This window comes from Oenanthe melanoleuca, chromosome 1A (assembly GCF_029582105.1).
Source record: "Oenanthe melanoleuca isolate GR-GAL-2019-014 chromosome 1A, OMel1.0, whole genome shotgun sequence".
Classification (NCBI taxonomy): Eukaryota; Metazoa; Chordata; class Aves; order Passeriformes; family Muscicapidae; genus Oenanthe; species Oenanthe melanoleuca.
Genome location: NC_079334.1, coordinates 33,940,444 through 33,956,475, shown reverse-complemented (window position 1 = coordinate 33,956,475; position 16,032 = coordinate 33,940,444). Strand labels below are relative to the sequence as shown.

At 36.5% G+C, this 16,032-nt stretch overlaps 1 protein-coding gene across 5 annotated transcripts in view; it reads left to right on the top strand.

The window, feature by feature from the left end:
- Positions 1-16,032, top strand: part of NAV3 (neuron navigator 3) — a 248,387-nt gene that overhangs the window by 168,496 nt on the left and 63,859 nt on the right. The window lies entirely within an intron of this gene.

The following is a 16,032-nucleotide window of genomic DNA, read 5'->3' as shown; positions in this document are numbered from 1 at the left end:
CATTTAATGGTACCAAGCTGCAGTGAAATGAAGGCTGCTATCTGAATTTAGTGAACTGATGGTCTGGTCTCACTTAAGGGGACTAATTTTTTTCAATACTGGATTTCTTCATCTGAGAGGTGGAGAGTTTTTTTCTTACACCAGCTCCATGAAATGCTCTCTCATCAGCCATTCAGAATGTTCAGATTTTGGGGTTTTTTTGCTGACCATGTATACTCCAGTTATACTGCAGTGTGTTACAATGTAAAAGTTATTATTTTTATTTTTAGGGGTCCAATTGCAAATCACAATAGATGTTCCTTTCCAGTCCCAAAAAGTAAATTACCATGTGGAGAGTAACCTGCCAAAAGACATGTGTCACAAATTTCCACTGATTTTAATTACATTGCAGAGAGAAGATGTGGCCTTGAAAGTGCAATTTAATCTTTATTCTTCTCAGTTGTCTCCCAGCAAAAAGCACCTAGGATGCATTAAAAAAGGCAGAGGAAACCAAATGGCCATTTTGAAGAGCTGTAGGCCAGTGAATTTAGTTTTGGAACATGAATATTCATCAGATCTTATTCCCTAAAATAATCATCAAACACAGTCTTTCTTTGGGAAAGCTGTCAAGTTTGACATACCATGCATTCAGAGCCTGAATCAGAAATTATTAACTTTCAAATGGATCTTTTCAAGCAGCTTTAAACATTTTAGCAGTTTATCATTAAATTTTCTTCAGTATTTGTAAAATTTGTTGATTTCAGAGAAATAAAAAGCATCAGTGTATAAAAAAGGAAGACTTAGTACTCAGGAGTAAACCAACTCCTCCCCTTCAAACTTTAAAAGTAAAAAGAGGCTAAGAAATTAACTCAGATAAGTTAAAGTGGCAAATCAATCTGTCTCATATTTGGGAGCAATAAATAGAAACAAAGGAGTAATAGGAGACTTTTCTGCTTTCCCTGCTCAGATGCATTATTTGCCATAATTTTAGGCAGATTGTCTGTCGACAGACTGAAGGGTGTACAATAGCTGAGGAAATCAGGACATTTGGTGGTACCTTTACTGCTTAAGTGTTACAGTTTTAGACATCAGTGGTTGAGAATTTTGATCTCTACCTAAATCCTACATGTTGTAAAGAAAAATTATGTTAATAATATCAAGAAACTTGTCTTTTGAACCACTCAGAAGTAAGGGCTGAAATCCTCTATGTTACTATTTAATAATAAAGGCAATCTCTGTTCTCTTAGGAAAGTTTTAGGAAAATGCTTAATCTTAGGGGAAGGATATTTAGAGTTCATTTATATCTTAGAACATAAAGAGCTTTTATTTTGACTCTAATATTAAAAATGTACATTTGCATTATCCTTAAGAATTTCTAATTCCTTTGAAAAGGCTAGCTAGGATCAGGTATTAATTGTGCACTGCTTTATTAAATATGTTTCATTGTTTTCAGGTGTTTTTAAAAATTTTTAAAGTTGTTTTATATCTCAGTTAGTTTCATTCCTTCCCCGAGAGAATTCTGTTTTTGGGAGTGTTTCAAGTAAGGATTTTAAAAGAAATTACTTTCAGCAATTGAACTATAAATAAAATAAAAGTTTCTTCAGAGAAACTCTGGTAAAATTTTTTATATCATAAAAAACAAGCAAACAAAAAGTCAAAAAATATTTATAAAAATCTAAACTGAAGAATTTGGTAAGACAAAAAGCAAATAAACAGAGAATTAAGTATCAGTAGATGTCAGAATTGTTTTTGCTAGCAAATAAATATCTTGACTTCTACTGACAGACTATTTTGATAGTGGAAAAGAACAAAGATATAATGAGATGGACTCACGTGCTGCACAATCTACAGGAGACCACTTAATAGCTTGTTTATTTCCCAAGGATGCACACTCCACCATTCCCAAGTATAAGCCATCACATTTGACAGATTTGAGAATGACCAGAGGCCTGAACCAGCAGCTTGATGTGTTCAACTCTGCCAAATGCTTTTAATAGCAGAGTAACAGCAAAAAAAGTGGGGGCTGAGTGCCTTGGGAGACTCCAAGGCTTTGCTATGCTGCCAACAGACCATGCCTGACTCATATCCATATTTTAATAAGAGGAGGAAGGAGTAAATTTACAATTTTTCATAGAAAAACTTGAATAAGTGAATGAAAATCTTCCTGTTTGTCACAATAAGTAATCCTGTAATGTTTTCTGTAATTATCTGTAGCAACCAGACTCTCTTTGCTGTATGTGGGAGCACCTGCCAAGAGCTGGACAAGTCTGTTTGCAGACAACTGGAACTGGCTCCCAACTTGAACTTTGATTTGGCACTCATTTTTACTCCTCACCAGCATTAATTACAGTGGCCCTTTGGCTGGGTGCCTAGGTTTCTGTAGAATGAATCTGAGGCCAAAAGCAAGTGTGTGCTTAAGCCATACATGTGTCAGGTGCCTCAGCAGGGAAAGAGAAGCAATACAAGGGAGGGAAAGGGCACACAGAGCTTCACTGCTGAGCACAGAGCACCCCATGGCTTTTCTGTTTGACCCTATACCCTGCCCAAACCTGGCTTTTGTACAGGGTGCATATATTGTCTCCAACATCCCGTTTTCACATTGTTGTTAAAAATGAGTCTTTAACCCATTTAAACATCATCTGCAATTAAGTGTCTCACAATCAGAACATTAGAATGGTATTACTCACGTAAGACACGAATTTCACATGGATTTCTCTTAGGTGCCAAAAGAAAACCAGAGGTTTGAATGCAAGATGAGAGAGCAGCCATCCTTATTACAGCAGTGAGTTAGCAAAAAAGTGAGGTAAGGTCAGAGGTCCTCTGACTGTTCTCTCTGGTGTTCTCCTCCTTTGGAAAAAGCCACAAAAATAGCAATGCAATTGAAAAATTCCCTCTGTGATACTGCTGCCCCTTTGCCTTTGCAGAAACTGAAGCAATATAGTAGAGAAAAGAGAGTAGTGCTTTTTGCAGGATTTTCTTCTGCACAACATCATTCATTTTTCCCAGAAATTTAATACTGAAATAAATGTTGCTTCTCTCATTACATTTTAGCACAATAATCCTAATTGTTACCCAGTATAAGATAGGAACTCGATTACACAAATTTTAGTTCTTCAAAACAATTTTAGGACCTTTTGGGTTTTGTATTTATGCCAGTAATTCTGTATCTTTACTGGAAAAGGAAATTTTGGGGGTATTACCTATGGAAATGGGGACTTCATATAAGCAAGAAAGCTAGATGTTATAAGCATGGATTATTTGTAGAAGAGCTATCATATCAGTAGTAGTCCACATTGTATGTGCTGGGAATTTTAAAGGTAAGTTAACCATAACCTGCACTCACTGCTGCAATACCCTCTGACCTTTAATTTCCACTGTTCTGGTAATTTTATGTGGTCTGTCAGAGAGCAAAAATTATCTGAATTTTAGGTTAAATGGAAGAGAACAGGGCAATTTCAGGTGAAAAGTAAGTAAACAGAGTACTTGACTAATGCAAAGACAGCTTAGTTCTCTGCTGGAGTTGTATGGGAGGGATTGTGCTGCAGGCCCTGTGCTGCTGTCTGTAGTGCCCTTTGTCTGGCTGTGTGTGTCCAGGGTAGAGATGCAGCAATTCAATTCTCTAAACTCCACTCCCTGCTAATGTCTGGAGCTCTGACCTTTGTAGGTGACATTCACCCTTTTTTTTGTGCAGGATTTGAGCTTGGTGTCCCTCTCTGCTGCAATCCATCATATTTCCACAATCTCTTGCTGTCTGGTCTGTTGTTGCCTTTCTTGCATCCTAATTCTTCCTGCAACATTGCAGATGAGAATTTTAATTCTCAGTTCTCCTAGGAGGTGATAAAGAGGATTCTAGTCCTTTCTGATCCCTTTCCAGCAGGACCACAGGCTTCATGCCTATCTTTTACAGTTTGTTTTTGTTTGTTTTTTTTTATGTAGAAAAACTGAACTGAAAGAGTGAGCTTTCATTCTTTCTTTTTCTTTTCTCAATGGTTTTAGATCCATTTGCCCACTTTCACAACTTGCCTGGGGTTGGGGTCTTTTGGGTGGTGATAATAAATACTGAACTTACTCTTTATTCTGCTAAACTTAATTAAAAATTCACACAGCTGCATAACTTGCACTTAAAACATGTCTTGCTTGCAAGCCCAATGGAATCATCTTCATTTTGGAGGAACATTTAGACTGGCTCTGTGATGAGCTGTCAGATGGAGAGATCCTGCCCGTGGTGCCCAACAGGGTGCAGTGGGAATGAAAGTCAGTCACACATGCCTTGACAAGCAGTAAAGGCCCATCTAGTGCCAAAATCTCCTCCCCTGTGGTCTCTGTCTGCTGCTGCCATTCCTCAAACACGTGTGTGGCCGTGGTTGGCTGGGGAGGACCAACCAGAGGACTTTTGTCCCTGTCATTTATTACTTCTTCAGTCCTATCACAAAATTCTTTTTCTGCGCCTTGGTGTTGACCTCACTGTACTTCCCACTCTTCCAGATTCCATTAAAAACAGCCAGAACTTAATTCCTTAATTTTTTCATAGATTTTGATATGTCAGGGGGGTAAATCCCCCTGTATAATTATTTATGTGTCTACAGGGAGATCAGGCATTACTTTTCTGCTGCTGAAAACGTTTACAGGCAGAAATGTGTCCCCTTTTTAAAACCTTCTGTTCACACCACATCTACAAGCTGTGTCAAAAGTGTCTTGAGTCCATGAGCACCATTATTCCCTTTCAGTCAATCTGGCAATAGTAGTAATTTCAGTACTTTCATCCCAGGAAAGGGAGAACTCCTGGTGAGATACATTAGTGCAGGCACCTTTTCAGCTGATTGGGGTTCTTTTAATGTGCTATTTCTCTGAAATTTGAGCTAAAAATAGCCAAGGGAATTATTCTGTTATCCAGAAGAAGGACTGAAACTTTCTAAAGGTTTTAGGTTCTTTATTTTTTGAAGAAAATTGTTTACAAAACAGAAAGCAGCAATGCCTCCAAGAAATATCTGTCACTGTACTAGGAAGAGTAACAAAACGTTTAGTATGAATAGAAATTAATTATTGTTTTTTCATTGTGTATCTTTGGATATTTGATTAAAAGATGTAATTTCTGTTTAAAGGAATTTTTCATATTTTGGCTCTGGTTTTGCATTCAGTCCTGAGTGGTTTTTTAGTTTGTTACAAGAAAAAATCAAATATGTTTCATTTAGGAAATAGGAAATTATCTTCTAAAATTTTGGTTGCTATTTTATGTTACCCTTTATTATTTTATTACATATACATTTTTCATATGGCTAGTATGTGTTAAATATTTCATTGAAGATGTTTCAATTTACTAAAAGGTACTTTTGTTCAATGTTAAATCATTTCCACAATGATTTGAAATATCAAGTGAAGTAAATTGAACCATCTGGAAGCTAAGATACAAAAAGAACATTTGTAGTGTGCTATTACACCTATTTTCTCACTGCAAGAAAGTTATTTCTGATTTTAATAGGATCAAGTAAGTAAGTATAGTACGATAGACTGAAATATAAAAATTAGTTCCTAAGCTATTTGATTTTTTTTGAGAAAATCATTATTTTTATAATTTTGCAAGATGTTTCATTTTCTATTTTAAAAAATAATGTATTGTCAATATATTTTATTTGAAAATTTCCACCTATCTTTATATCCCCACAGCTCCATGATAGTTTACTCTTTCCTAGCCCTGAAACCTGAGCAGTTTATCTGGCCTATAACTTACTCCTAAATCCCTGCCTCTTCCAGACTCTTTAAAACTGGATGAGGATTAGGTTCAAACCTCAAATAACAGTTCCATAAGTGAGCTCCTACCCTTATTGGCAAGATGATAAACACATGGCACAGGGACTTTTTAAGAGACTATGAGACCAACTGGGATTGGGTGCCACTAGCATATGGAATAAGAAATATGTTTGAAAATGTCTGGTGATAGAATTAACGACAGCTGTGATCTCTGAGCACAATTAAATTACTGTTACTGTCAATGACTGATGTTAACAGCCATGTAAAAAGTGGCCATGTAACACAAGGTGCAAATGAATAGTGTTTAGATTTCCTGCAAAAGCTTGGATTTCTGGCATAAGTCAGGATTAAAGATAATATTAAACCCTTCAAACTGAATTTATCTTAAATTAGGCAGTGTCAGTAATATAAATGCCAAGATAGCTCTTTAATGCAGAGCAAGAAAATCTTGAACATTTGAGATATTAAAAAAAATCAAATATCAAATAAATGCTTGGATGGCTAAACCTCTGTAAATAAGTTAGGTTCTGAAATCTGTGTTTTCTAAACTCAGCACCCTGGCCTTTGTGGGTGAAAAGGCTAGAGGGTCTTGAAAAATCTCTGAATCTCAAACCTGAATAAAACTGTTCTGTGAACCTTTTTATTAAAAAAATACTAAAGATACACCTGAACTGCATAAAGGTTTTGGTTTTGCTAACTTATAAGCAGTCTGATTTCATGTATAGAATCATGAATACATTTAATTCATATTGCATATTTCCTCTCAAAAATACTTCTGCTTTTCCTCTATCTTCCTGTGGCTGTGTGTTTGCTTGAGAGTTAAGAAATATAATTTTTGACCTTTGTGTTTTTAGAGAAGTTTTATTAAAACCAGTCAGTAGTTTTGTCCAGGCAGCAGTGATGAGCAAAACCCTGGAGGCCAGATGCACAGTGAGTGTGACCACTGAAGCCTTTATTCCTTCCTGATGCTGAAATTCAGGTCATGCAGATGCAGGGGAAAGTCCCTTCCCACTTTCTGCTAAAGCTGTAACCTGGGTCATTACTCAGCAAAATTTGGGAGAGAAGCAAGAGGTATGAGAGACAATCATGGCAAAACCAAACCAAGCAAAGAAAGACCCTTGTGCTCTGCATAACTTGTCCTTTGCCACACAGGCTGGTGACTGCAAGCAGTAATCCTATTAGGCTTCAGGAAACAGGCTTACCTTGTTATCTGAAAATATTTGGGTGGATCAAGCTGTCAGAGAGGTTCAGGGGGAAGGTTTTTATTAAGAACCTCTTTAGGCCTTGAACTAGCACCTTTTCCCATAGTCCCAGCTTATTGCTAAACTCAGCAAACCAGCACCTGCTCTTGAGACCTGCAGGGAAAAAGTAACTCTGCAGGAGGCTGTGTGTGAGGAAGCACACTGTCCCTCCAGACTGAACTCATTTTACACTTTCAGAGGCACTGTTTCTCCAACAGTTCTCATGTGTTCAGAGATCCTTCCTGCAGCCAGAATGCTCTTCCTGGAATGCTCTACTTGGATGGCAGTGCAGGGCTGCCAGCTCTGGGACCATGTTATGGTAAGAAGGTTATTAGGGAGTGCTGCAGTGAGGGATATGAGGGGTCCAGCTCTATGTTGTTGCTGTCAGCCTACACTTGTAAAGGATGATTTCAAAAGCCCTAGTTAAATTAAAAATTAAATACAAAAAATTTTGTTTCATCTCTGTCTGCCACATCTCCCCATTCTAAGCAAATGACAGTGTGGGGTAACAAATACTTGTCACAAGCCAAAACCACTACAAATTTTGCTGTACCACAGCAGCAAAGCTGTATAAAACTCCTGGATTTAAGACTTGCTGCATCATGGAGATTTGTAGGATGAGTATCATGACTGGAATGAAGACAGATTTATCATTCTGCTAGCATAGTTATGTACACTGTTTTTTTCTGATTGAATTAAATCAGGTGCAGACAGGAAAAATAAATCCCTGCTTCTGCTCATAAGCAAAAACAAGACAGGTAGTTCTAGCAACAAAGATGATTAAGCATGAGAGACTGCACACAGCAGAAGAGGCTATCAGTAAATCAGGATTTTGACATTGGGCAAATAATTACTGGGAATGGTTCTCCTCTGAGCTATTATGGGGAAGATCTGTTTGGTTTCTTAATATGCTGTAGAGACAAGGTTGAATAAAGAGGTTTGGTATTTTAATACCTGTCTTCCATCTGAAGCTGACAGTTTGCAAAGATGAATGGCAAATTCTGCTTGTCTCAGGGTGTTTAAGGGGCTGGTTTTGGTATGACTCTTCTTTGACTATAAATGCAGATACCATGACATACTTCTTTATGTTTGGGGCATCATATTTATCTTCTCAATTTTGGGGATGGGAATTGGCCATACACAAAGTGAAGAATGAGATTTTTGCTTCATAAAGTGATGAGGTAACAATAAGTTATAAGGTTTTATATTGCTTGTTAACTTCTGAAGAACCACATGGGCAGTTTGTGTTTTTTTTTTTTATGCTCATTCAACTAATGGTAATTAGCTAGTCTGAATCTGCATTTGAAAAATGTAAACATCTCTTACATCCAGTGTGTAGAAAACTTAACAAACAGCAGCAGGAAGACAATTCCATCAAAAGATTTTTCTCACTTGGTTTGTTTTGATATTGTCAACAGCTCTTGATGGAATTACTTTCTTACATCTTGCTTCCACCCATATATTACCATTTTCCAAAGATTGTTCAAAATATAATTAAAATGGATTCTCTTTGCCTCATGTAAAAAAATAAAACAACCCTGTACTTTCCAGAAACAAAATATATTCCTAGTTGGATATTTATTGTTTTATTCACTTGCCTAAATTTCACTTTACAAAATTCCTTCTTCTGATTGTTTATGTGTTCTGTTAGGAATTTAGAGCTAGTAATGACTTTCTGCTGTCCCTATCATGCCAGATTAAGTGTTGTATTATGAAATAAGTGGAAACCAGAAGGGGTTCTGGCAAGGACTTATTCAGATCCTGTGGTGTGGATATGCAGGTTTTGCAAGGTATGTATAATTATCTCAAAGAGTGTAAATCTTCCATTAGTGCTTTTTTTTTTTTCCCTTCTGGGTCTAAAACCAAATTATTTCTTAAGGCACTTATTAAATGCTTGGAAGAATATGGAAATTAACTGACCTTGCAAAAATGCATTTTTCTTTAATTATGCTCTTGGGTTGGCTGTATTTTCTGTAGCAGGATATAATTTTCTAATTGGATCTTCTCATAAAATAAATTTCTAACATGAAATAAAAAATCCTTGCAATGTGATACTGCAAGTATCACATTAAAGCAGGTGCATAAATGAATTCCTATTATCTTTAAACAGTTTTCCTTCAAATATGCTGAGTACATCCATTTTGAAATGTACATGGCATGATTTTCTACCTTCAAGACCTCCAAGTAATTCAGGATTAAGGCTTCAGCAGTCGCCTTGTTTCTGTATGACAGGTAATACATTACCCTTGCTGGGGAAAAGGTGGTGGAATATGAGTCCAACTATCTATGTTTTCATTTAGCTATGAGCACAGAATAGCTATAGGGAATTTTATGGCTCCTGTAAGTTTCTAGTTTGATTCAGGGCCTGGGCTTTGGCTCTCACAATCTGTGGAATGAAGAAAACTATTGATTTTACAAACTCTGTGCCCTCTTGAATCTGTCTGTGAAGGGTCAGTGTAGCTGTTTCATGAATAATGAGCAGCTGAGATCACAGAAGATGATTTAAAAAGGATTAATTCATCTTGAATTGAACTTTGAAGGAGAAATTTTGCCAGCTGATATATTGGCATGTTAGTGGGGAGTTGCTTGAAGTAAAACTGTCCAATTATTTTCTTATCTTTTTCTCTTAATGAACTAAGAGATCATTTCAGTTCTCAAAAGTCAATTATGGAAGTAGCTATAAAATCTTTATATTCAGCTGAATCCTGTCTTACTCTCCTGAAACATGACCTGAAATATGGGTGTCAGAGAAGAGAGTTCATGGCAGCAGCCCAGAATGCATGTTAACATTCACTTCACTGGTGTGCTGTAGAGAAGCAATGACCACCTGCATGGAGTGCGTGCTGGAGGCTGATTTTTCCATTTTTTCCCCTGTTTTATGGATTTTACATATGTACAAGTGGCTTAATCACTGTCTTCCATTTGCAGGGCTTAACTTGTGTCAGTAAACGTGTACTAAGTTCAAACTTTTACTGTGGGCATATAGTTTAAGTCCTATACTTTGCTGTTACCTCTCCAGTCTTTCCTTCTTACCCTTTGGATATACCTGCCTGTGTCAGTTGACTACCTAGATGATTAAATGCTGACTTTCTATTTCCTAACTCACATTTAATGTAGATGCCTTGCACATCACTGACACAAATTTTCTTACACACCAGGTAGCTGTTCACCTCACAGGCACCTAAATCTAGAGATTTTGTGGTTTTAGAACAGTGTAATTTAAATAAGTATCCAGTTTAACTGAGGATGTCCTAGTCCTATCCACTGCAGTAGACTACTGTACTAGCATCTTATTTGGCAAACATGGAAGTGTGCTATACCAATCAAAAAAATTCCTGGTGTTTCTCATACATTTACTGTTTCTATGCAAAACTGTGTAGTGACATCCAGAGGCTCTAAGAAAGGGACAGGGAAACCTGCATCCTATATGAATTCATTGGCATAAAATGAGTTGTGTGCAGGCAAATAAATGGGTAACACCTTACTGCTCACCACTGATCTGCTCTTCATATGGATTTGTAGATCCTCAAGCATTCAAAGGTCAAGTTTCTGTTTAGCTCTGAATGTTACTCTTGTGTCATGTTCTTAGTTGTCTTATTTGTTCTGTAAGATCATTCCCCCCAGCAGGAGAAGTGCACTTGGGCACCACCCTGCATGTACCTGCCATGGCAATGAAAGATTAAAAGTGTTTAGAAGGGGTCAAAATTCAAAAGCTCAAAGTTGCCATAAAAAGCAAGTAAAGGTTGTTTTGCTAGATGTGTTCCTTGAATCACAAATCCATACAAAAGTCCCTCAGGGTATGTGAGTTCCATTGGCATTAGCAAGAATGTGACTAAGGATTTCTCATTCCTAATCAAGTGCATGTGTCTGGTGTGGTCTAAAGCTCTTCATGTGCAGTACAAAACAAGTGACAAATACAGTGCTGCTTTTCATTCAGCTACAGATCTCCCCAGAGAGAACAGTTATTCTGATTAAATGAATGCTTCAAGAGGAAAGATTCTGGTGTTGTTTTCTAGATCTGTATTTTTGAAAGATGTAGTTCCTGCTTCTGCTTGCAGAAATGGATAATGAACCAAGGGAAACAACATGAGCAACTCATCAAATTGTGCAAGGACTGGATGCATTGAAGGAATCATTTTCTGGTGCTCATGATAGCACATTGGCTGGAGTCTTGCTGTGTCTGATGATCTTATGAAAAGCCTCTTTATTTGCATACTTAGGCAATTTGGCTGGACATGGTCTCAGAAATTAATGAAGTGTGCCAATGTTAGAACAAATTCCAGGTACTGACCCACCTTAAAAGTATGGTTAACTTCAATAAGCTGGCAAGTGTAAGGGTTTGTAGGAAAATGCTGAAAGTAGAAGCAGGAAGGGTGGGTGGAACAATGATCATGTCTAAGTGCTCTGTCATGTCCTGCCTGCAACTAGACTGCTTTGATTTTCTGAAACAAGTATTTTGAAAGGAGAATATTTAAGGTATCCATGGAGCTAATACAGATTGTTAATACCACTTCCTCTTGTGGTGTTACCTTCAGAATTCATCGTTCTCCTAATCCAGTGCATTTTTCTTTCAGATATAATACAAAAAATCTAGAAAAATGTGCTGCATATTATCTGCAGGTCCTCATTATGTAGGCTACAGTCAAACTGCATCTTTGCCCTAAAGCTCTATTGCTTGACTGCTTGGTGCATGAAATAATGTCTTATTTTGTTTAAAATATTCCTCATTTTGTTCACATACTTCAGTGTGTGAACTAAAAAAAAAAAAAATCCCAGATACTTGTGGAAAGCAAACCAAATCAAGATTCATGAGCACAGCTGAGTGCAATTAATCTTTCCATTTGAGGATATTTATTGGAATGTGTTTGTAATCTTTGTTCAGTTCTACATACTGATGTTAAGCACCATGTTTTGCCTTCAGACACCTTGCTATTTCCAGAACATTATATGATAGGGAGGTCAATGAGAGGATTATTATGAGGATATCTTTTCAGTACTAGCACACACTAATGAAAGGGAGACAAAGAGTGGTAGTGGAGACTAACCAACTGTGTAGGTAGCAAGTTGTGACTTTCTCGACTTTATGGAATATTTGAGATGGTCAAGGAGTTGAAATGTTGCTTGAAGGGTTTGAAGCAATTTGTGAAGCACTGGGATGTGTGCAATATTCATAGCCACCCTCACCAATTAGTGACAATGTCTTGCATCAACATGGGCAAGAATTGTTCAGATCTTAAAGATGCATGCTAGAATTGGGGGAGGAGCTTTAGCTAGTGGAAATTATCTCATTGGCACAACTAGTTCATAAAGGAAAACGCAGATCTAAGCAGAAAGAATATTGGCAAGGTTACTGCAAAGAGTCTGGGCAAAGTCAGAGGGCATGAAGTATGTTTTTGGATGAAAACTGTAACAGTGGCCATCAGTTTAACCATTTGAGCATGTATTTGTCTCCGTTGTACAGGTGTAAAGCTGAGGTACAGCAATAGTAAGGCCAAAAAACTGGTGCTAGATTTTGATATGCAATTTGAATTGATACTAACCTAAATTTTAAGGCAACAAAATATAAGTTCAAAGCTCATATTTCCATGCATTACATATTTGCAAGATGAATGCAAAACACTAAAGTAAATTAGAAGCTCTTTATTGGTGTCTTGCTTATTTTAAAATGTTGGTTAAAGTCACCTTGCAGATTGCAGGGAGTCTGGTACACCAGGGGCTTCAATCATGCTTCATATAGTCCCTTTTGTTACAGAACTTTCAGTTTCTTTGGATGAAGACAGAAAACATCTTTCCTTAATGCAAAATTCAGATTAATCCCTTAAGCAGACCTCTTAAAAGCACTAAATTAATTAGGCATTTCTAGAGAAAAAATAATATGTGGTTGTGTTATCAAACACTGTGGTGTTATATGCATTACAATGAGAGCAGTGACTACTGGGTTGTTTGTTGTTCCCTGTTTGCTGATTTGAACCCAAACAAGCAGAATGAGCTGAGCTGCTGAAAGTAAAAATCTGTCAGGTACATGCAAGCAGAGATTTTGAAGACAATTATGAATTATACAGATTTAAGATTTCTCTTAGAAGTAGCAAAATTCATATCCTTAATGAGAATATTATGTCTTGCTGAATATCAAGGTTCTTCTACAGATCCTCTTGGTATCCAAAGGTTTCTACAAGAAGTTGCCAGAACTTGTCAAAACAATGCACTTTTCACTGGGAATCAGTCTCCCAGATAGCTGAATACCATTTGGTGACATTTTCTTTTAAAGAAATCAGCCTGAGTCTAATGCCAAGAAAAATGAAGCAAATTCTGTCAACATTACAAGTATTTAAAATGTGGTTTTTTAACAGCAAAGTGGTGTAATGAATTCATGAGCAGCAGTGCTAACCTGACCTGTCATAGACTCTGTAGAATGTGTGAAAAAGTGAAAAGTAGATGAAAAGTAAAATTTAAAAAATGAAAGATGGATCTCAGACAGTATATTAAAATATAAGTTAATATTTTTGATGAAGGCTAGGAGGAGCAAAAACTAAAAATGGTTTTCAATCTCAAAGTGATGCACAATAATTATATCAGATATTTTTGTCATGAGTTTGCTAGCTTAAAGGATACATTAATATGAGTCATCAAGAATTTTTTTCCAAATTATAAACAAGGCATTTTCATTATCAAAAACATACTTGACTGATAGCAGCTCTAGTATCTCAATTTGGGGAAAGAGGTCTGTAAAAGTAGAAACAGTAAGTACTGAAACAGTAAGTACAAAAATTTAGCTGCATGAGCACATTAATGTTGAACAACTCTGGATAATACATTAAAATACAGCTTACAGGATGGCCATGAGTGTTCCCTGAACCAACTAATAATCCTGGTGACTGAGGTGTGATAAGTGTGAAATTCCTCAGAGAACCTGTAATAAAATACAGGGTCATACTAATATTTGCCTGAAAACTTTGGCTGCAGAGAGCTTAGTTATATTTTGTGTATTAGCTGAACTATTTCAGAATTTAGAAAATGTAAATTCTCTTACAGAGGAAAAGGAGCACAAAATGAAGTCTGAAAAATTTAAATAGAGTATAATAACAAAGTGATAGTGGGAAACAGGATTAAATTTGATCTCAAGAGTCTTAGGTAGACTCAGAAAACTCATGGTCAAGTATTATTTGACATGAATGTCATACATTAAAAGTTCATGTTCCTTCTGGAAGTATGTAATATATATAATTTTGGATCTAGCTTATGATCTTTTTTTTTCTTTTCTAAAAAGCAGCTTTTAATTAGATAATATTATCTTTTCTACAACTTAATCACATTTCTATTATTTATGTTTTTATCCACCCTTAAATTTCTCAGTATTAACACTGTTCTAAAGGTAAATTCTCATGTGGTACATAGCATTTTATTAATGGCTTTTTAGCATCAGTGAAATTATGCATCACATTAGACAGTGAAAAAACACAGAAAGCCTGTGAACAAAATGACTACTGCTTCAGAGATGGTTCCTAGATGAATGTGGACAGCCTATTATATATGACATTATAATTTCATTATTAAATCACTCATGTGTTTATCACCTGGAAATGTAGCAGAAGACATATTTATTTGTAGTCATTGTACTCAGTGGTGGAAAGTGCAGTACTGTAATAAACTCTTGCCCTCTGAAATATGTTTATCTTGTCACTGAGCTGGCTTGCTAATGTGATTTTCCACCTTTCTCAAAAGAAAGGTAATGCATGCTGCAGTTGCTATGATACAAGACTAGTGCACTGAACTTTCTGGTACATCAGCACACATTTTGTTCCATGCAGTTCCTTGTCACTGCTGCTGTCTCCCAAAACTCCAAATGTAAAATAAGGATTCACAGATATTTTTCTTGTTTGCTCTGAATGACTAGTGGCAATGGTACTGAGCTTTAATTTAACTAGGGGATTGAATTCATTTGTTTTTCTAAAAATCATCTTATGAGACTACAAAAACAAAACAAGAACAAAATTCACTCTTTTGTGTTTGAGACTTTATCAGCAGGTGTAAACACCTAGCTTTGTCTTTCTAGAAGTTATATATTGAGAAAAGGCTTTATCAACCCCCTTCTCTCTAAGAGAGGCAAAGTCAAAAAGGGGCATCTTCAGTGGGCAGTTTATCCCACAAGCCTGAGACATGTTAAGCCAGGATGCTTTACCTCCTGGAGGAGGCTGCTTTTAATGCTGGTTAGAGAGGACACCTAGATAACTTAAATGAGAGACCTAAGTTTTGTATACCTAAAATTATAGGAGATGAATCCTATCCAGATGAAAGTGATAAGTGATTTTTTTTTTTTCAAACTTTTGGCCTGTGAATAATCCAAAACAAGATGAACAGGTGGGGATGTAGCAAAAATACTGGAAGTATAGTACTGTATATGACAATAAAATGAAAGTCAAAATGTGATGCCATAGAGAAGTAATTCTGTGGAGAAAAGTCTGAGAAATACAGATAGACCTCCCTTCCTTGCAAAAGCGAGGCATTTGTGAGAATTGGTAATGATATTCCTGTAAGGGCAGCCTCTCTCTCATTTGCATCCTTTGCCTCAATCTCCCAAAGTAAAACAGTTGACAGGCTGTGCTTCTTAAGAGATGTATAATGTATTCTCTGTCAGCTCCAGTGACAGTATTCTCAGGGATTCCTAATTTGATGACATTGCACCAGCTAGACAGAGACTGAAGACAAGAAAACAAAACTTTTGAAAATACTGGCTTCTTGCTGTCAGTGGATTAGTCTGCAGAAAAAATGGTCTTTTTTTTTTTTTTTTTTTTTTTCAGCCTGGCAATTCATCAGGTCTTCTCCAATATATTAATAATATTTTGTCTAGCCATATCAGGTAAGCTTAATGGATTTCCCTGCCAGGGTACTGAATGTGATTGCAGTGAAGCATGAAACGAACTGTTTTAATGACTTACACTTAGACCTGCTGTTAATTTTTCAAGGACACCTGCATCTTTCTTTCATTAATTGAACAAGCAACCTCTTGACTGCGAGTGAATAATTAATTTAAAAGTCTGAAGAACAATATTCATTGTTCCTTAGG